The sequence below is a fragment of the Carcharhinus amblyrhynchos genome, chromosome 17 (genome assembly GCF_965287045.1).
Source record: "Carcharhinus amblyrhynchos chromosome 17, sCarAmb.v2.hapA, whole genome shotgun sequence".
NCBI classification, from domain to species: Eukaryota; Metazoa; Chordata; class Chondrichthyes; order Carcharhiniformes; family Carcharhinidae; genus Carcharhinus; species Carcharhinus amblyrhynchos.
Window position 1 is genome coordinate 30197454 of NC_137340.1, and position 5444 is coordinate 30202897.

At 40.6% G+C, this 5444-nt stretch overlaps 1 non-coding gene across 1 annotated transcript; it reads right to left on the reverse strand.

The window, feature by feature from the left end:
* Nucleotides 1-1606: 1606 nt before the first annotated feature.
* On the reverse strand, nucleotides 1607-1799 carry LOC145354589 (U2 spliceosomal RNA). The gene has a single exon (XR_013888865.1). It is a non-coding gene; the product is annotated as a U2 spliceosomal RNA (small nuclear RNA).
* Nucleotides 1800-5444: the final 3645 nt, after the last annotated feature.

Genomic DNA, 5444 nt, shown 5'->3' on the forward strand with positions numbered 1-5444 from the left:
GTGAGAGATATGCTGGGCATAGGGATATAGATTGTAGTGGAATACAGTACTGCTCTATTGGCCCATTGTGCCTCACAGATGCCCAATTTTGAGTTGCCAGATCTGTTTTCAATCTATCCCATTTAACACTGTGGCAGTTCCACACAACACATTGGAGGCAATGTTCCTTCTAAGATACATAGCTGCGCGACAGTCTGAAAGATCCTGAGCAGGCAGCACACATGCCAGCCCCTCTAAATTACCATGTGTGTGCATCTATGCAAAAAATCTAAAGGGCACACATATTAAAAGTTGCCAATGCAGTCTGAGGGCATGTTGAATGAAGGATATCCTTAATGTAAAAAAAACACTTTGTCTCCACAGTGATTGTACGATGGCCACAAGGACTGTCGTAGATCAATAGATTACCTGCATCTGTGACATTTATTATGGTAAAGTGAGTTTTTCCCTCAAGTAGTTCTCTTATCACCTGCACAAGTGCAGCCTGGTAGCTATGTCCTTCAAAACTTGGCCTGTCCTTGTGGTGGCATATCAAGCCATCCTGGTTGATGAAATTGAAGTTTCTCCAACTGGAGAACATCCTATGCCCTCAATACGCACAATACTGCTTTCAGTAGTGTTAAACATGGAGGAATACTAATTCATCAGCCAATGGGGAGTATTGGTGGTAATCAGCAGGTGATTTCATTGCGTGTAATTGGCTAGTTTTAATGTTGGGGACTGTCAGGGCTTTTTCATCCCTACTGTATATCACTGTGCGCCAACCTCTGGTAAGTCTGTGGGTCTGTCCTGTCAGTAGAACAAAATACAGCCAGGAATAGTGGTGAAGGTATGTGACATAATGGCTGTGCTCTCCCAACTTTGGCACTAGTCCTTGTAGGTTATTGAGGTGGATTTTGAAGAGTCAACTGGAATGCAACTATCTTCCCCATGCCTGAATCTGATGACTTTATCAAAGTTGAATGGTCCTTTTGGTTTTAACCCTATTTTTTCAGTGATTTTATATAAGAAAGTGGCTTGCTAGGCCATTTCAAAGAAAAAACTTAAGAGCTAAACACTTTGCTATGAAACTAGAATCATATACAGATCAGATGAGTTAAGAACAGCAGACTTCCTTTGCCAAAGGGTTCAGTGAACTAATTGGGTTTTACAACAATCTGACAGCCAATGTTCCTTATTCACTTTTATGCCATTGTTAATGCAATATGTTATGTAAATTTATAGAGATGGTGGAGGAAGATTGCAGAACAACACTGTTGGTGTGTTTGTAAACACAGTAAGAAGTAAACTCACAAGCTTTCGGGGTTTGCCCCTTCGTCAGGTTTACTACCAAATAAATTGGTTGGGCTTAAACCTGGTGTTGTCACACTTCTTACTGTGTTTACCCCAGTCCAGTGCCGGCATCTCCATGGCGTGTTTGTAAGCAGAGTCATGGAGATCTGGAGCAAAGGGTCACCAATTGCTTTCTCTCTCTGTATAGCCTGAGAAAAAAAGAATTCTCAGTTGTTACTAAAGGAAAATTGTGTAAATATGTCCATTATTTTCTATGCAAAGTTTTTTTTAAATGTTTTAAGCAACTTGCATTTTTCTAATTCTTCCCTCTTTTTTTTGGTGCATTGTTCTCAGAGACATTGCAACACCGGGCAGACACGGGAAGTGGATGGAGCAAGCCCCCACCCCACGTCCCCGCTCCAAAAAGCAATCCAATACATGGTCTCCAGACAAGGGACGCACCAGATACCAAACCGACAAGAACAGATACTACACTTGATCTCTGCCAAAAGGCCGAGAGCAGCAACAATATTAATTGCACCACTACTGGTTGATGTGCCTTCAGCTGCCAAGGCCCAAGGTGCTAGAATTCCCTCTCTAAATTTTGATGCCTCTTTATTTCTATGTTATGAAGCTCCTAAAGCCAATCGATTTGACAAGGTTTTTGGTCTTCTACCTTGATATCTTTATGTGACATAGAGTGAAGTGCTTTGTGATAGGTTATTATGTTAATGGCCCTAGATAAATACAATTTATTATTGTGTGGTGACAAAGTGAATATGAAGCCTCAAGAATGGAAGCTTTGTTGATCCTTAATGTGCTTTGAAATTAGTCACACACATCAAATTGCTTTCTTTTGTTCTCTGCATTGGGAGGCAATGGCAAAGTGGTATTGTTACTAATGCAGAGGTCCAGGATAGAGCTCTGGGGACCTGGTTTGAATCCCACCTCTGCAGTTGGTGAAATTTGAACTCAATAATAAACTGGAAATAAAAGTTTAATGATGAACCATTTTCCATTGTTGTTAAAAAAAAATCTGGTTCATTAATATCCTTCAGGGAGGGAAATCTTCCACCCTTGCCCAGCCTGGCCTACACGTGACCCCAGATCCAAAGCAATATAGTTGACTCTTAGCTACCCTCTGAATTAGCCTAAGCAACCCAAGGGGTAATTAAGGGATGGGCAGCAAAATTGGACCAGCTAGCAATGCCCACATCCTACGAATGAACAAAGAAAACCCAAGAAATTTAATAGACTTGCCTGGTATAGTGTGAAAATTTGCAGAAAAGCCCCGTTTAGTTAAAGAACGATCTGTAGTAAAATGAACAGTCAGAGTGTTTGAATTTATTAGATATTCATCATCCTGTGTAGTACACGTTAGTCCTATCAGTGGAGAATTTCTTGAAGACCCCATATATATTTCAATATGATCAAAACGGCAATCTGCTTCATTTTCCATACTGTGGAGAGAACGATCACAGATTGAAAATGTATTTTGCTGTAATTTTATTTGTTTTCAAGGTACGTGGTAATCCCTGTAACAAATACAAATCCACGCCCAAAAAAACACTCGTCCCATGATCGGAAAATCGGAAAGTCACTGGACCTTTGCATGGGCGTGTCCCGCCAGTTATGCTTCCTGAGGCGTGCGGGACAGGAAATTCCACCCTTTGTGCACATCTATTTACACCATAACGAAAGAAAGAGAAAGATCAGTCATCCAATTGTCAGGCATAACCTTTCTGCTGACTAATATCAATGCTGTTGAATTTACTGCCTTCTGATGGAAATTTTCCATCACGTTCCTCTTTGATATTTAGTATAACTATGGGAGCTGCCAGAATACTTTTCAAGCTGCAATTCATATTATTCAACACTGGCTGGTTTCTTCCTCCTTCTAATTTTTATTTCCAAAATTAAATTTTTGTACTGATCATAGTAATCAGATTTGAAACAAGCTTCCACTGCATTGAAAACAGAAATATTAGAAACTCTTGCCACTGCAGAAAATAGAAGGAGGGGATTTGAGGAAAATTGGCCATAAACCAAATTTTGTCCCACTCCTTCAGAAATAATGACACACAGGAATCAATGAAGGACTTTCATTTATATAGTGCCTTTTATAAAAAGCATAGAAAAATAGAAAATAGAATCTGGAGTTGGCCATTCGACCCTTCGAGCCTGCTCTGCCATTCATTTTGATCATGGCTGATCACCAAAGTCAAAGTCCTGATCCCGTGTTCCCCTCATATCCTCTTGATTCCTTTAGTCCCAAGAGCTATATCTAATTCTTTCTTGAAATCACTAACTTTGGCCTCAACTTTCTGTGGTAGTAAATTCCATGGATTTACCACTCTCTGGGTAAAAAAAATTCTCTTCACCTCAGTCCTAAAAGGTTTGCCCCTTGTCCTCAAACAATGACCCCACAGTTCTGAAGTCCCCATCGGGAACATTGTTTCTGAATCTACCCTGTCCAATCCTGCTAGAATTTTGTAAGTTTCTATGAGATCCCCCTCACTCTTCTAAACTCCAATGAATATAATCCTAACTGGCTTAGTCTTTCCTCATATGACAGACCTGCCACCCTAGGAATCACCCCTGGTAAACCTGGTTACACCCCCTCTATAGCAAGGACATCCTTCCTCAGATAAGGACACTAAAACTGCATACATTACTCTAACACCTTATACATTTGCAGTATAACATCCCTATTGCAATACTCAAATCCTCTTTCAATAAAGGTCAACATACCAGTTTCTTTCTTTACCGCCTGTTGTACCTGCATGCTTATTTTTAGTGACTGAGGCACAAGGATCCCAAGGTCTCTATGAGTATCCACTTCTCTCAATTTACACCCATTCAAAAAATAATCTGCCTCCCGATTATTGCTATCAAAATGGATGACCTTCACATTATATTGCATCTGCCATGCATATGCCCACTCACTCAGCCTGTCAAAATCACACTGAAGCATCTCTGCATCCTTGTCACCCTGGCACCAAACTTTGTATCATTTGCAAACTTGGAGATAATACATTTAGTTCCCTTTTCCAAACCATTAATATCTAATCTGTACTGTTGGGGTCCTAGCACAGATCCATGTGGTATTCCAGGCATCACTGCCTTTTGTAAAAACGTAGAAAGATAGAAAATAGAAGCAGGAGTAGGCCATTTTACCCTTCAAGCCCACACTGCCAATTGGAAAAAGGCCCATTAATGCCAATTCTTTGCTTCCTGCCTGTTAACCAACTTTCTATACACCTCAGGACACTACAAGCAATCTCATGCACTTTAACTTTACACAATAGTCTGCTATGTGAGACCTTGTTCAAAGTCTTTTGAAATTCTTAACAGACCACATCCACTGGTTCATCTTAGTCGATTCTACTTGTTACATCCTCAAAGAATTCCAATAGATTTGTCAAGCATGATTTCATTTTTGTAAATCCAGCAACTTCCCCAGTACTGACATTAGGCTCATCAGTCTATGGTTGAATGTTTTCTCTCTATGTGACTTTTGGTTGTGGCTGGCTTTTCATGATGTTGAAGAACTTGTTCCAGCATTGCTTTTTGCATAGGCATTTCCAATGTCCTCAGGTGCTTCTTATCTTGCGTGCAGCATAAAAAGCTGGGCAACTTCTGAGCACATGTATGAGGCCACATTGGCCGTATTTCTTACTCGGCTTGCCTTTATTGGTTATTGTGCAAATGTTAGATGAGACAGTGGGCTCCATCTATCCAGTATTATGGTTTTTAATTTGCTTTGCATAGTGCTTCTATACTTTAACCTTTTAGTTGGTCCAAGAGATCCTTTGGAGTGGCACTGTTGCGGTGGATGCTATCATGAGCATGATTATTCTGTCAGTTATCTCTGTTGCCATAAACTTGTAATCATGCCCTTTGTTTCTGCCTCCACTGATGAAATGGTCAATGCTCTTTGACAATTGTTGCCCAAAAGACATGAGGTGGGATTTTCCGGCTGCATTTGCCCCGAAACTGGAAAATTCTGCCCGAGGTCAATGCTTTCTGTGGTCTGTCCCTCACCCGCTACAATTCCCATGGTGGGCAGAACGCAAAAATTCACCCCATGAATTTCAGATGGTGTATTTGGAAGGGGAGCTTCACCTGTAATTGAGCTTTGAGTGTTGATCATATTTTGTCTGGAATTTAAA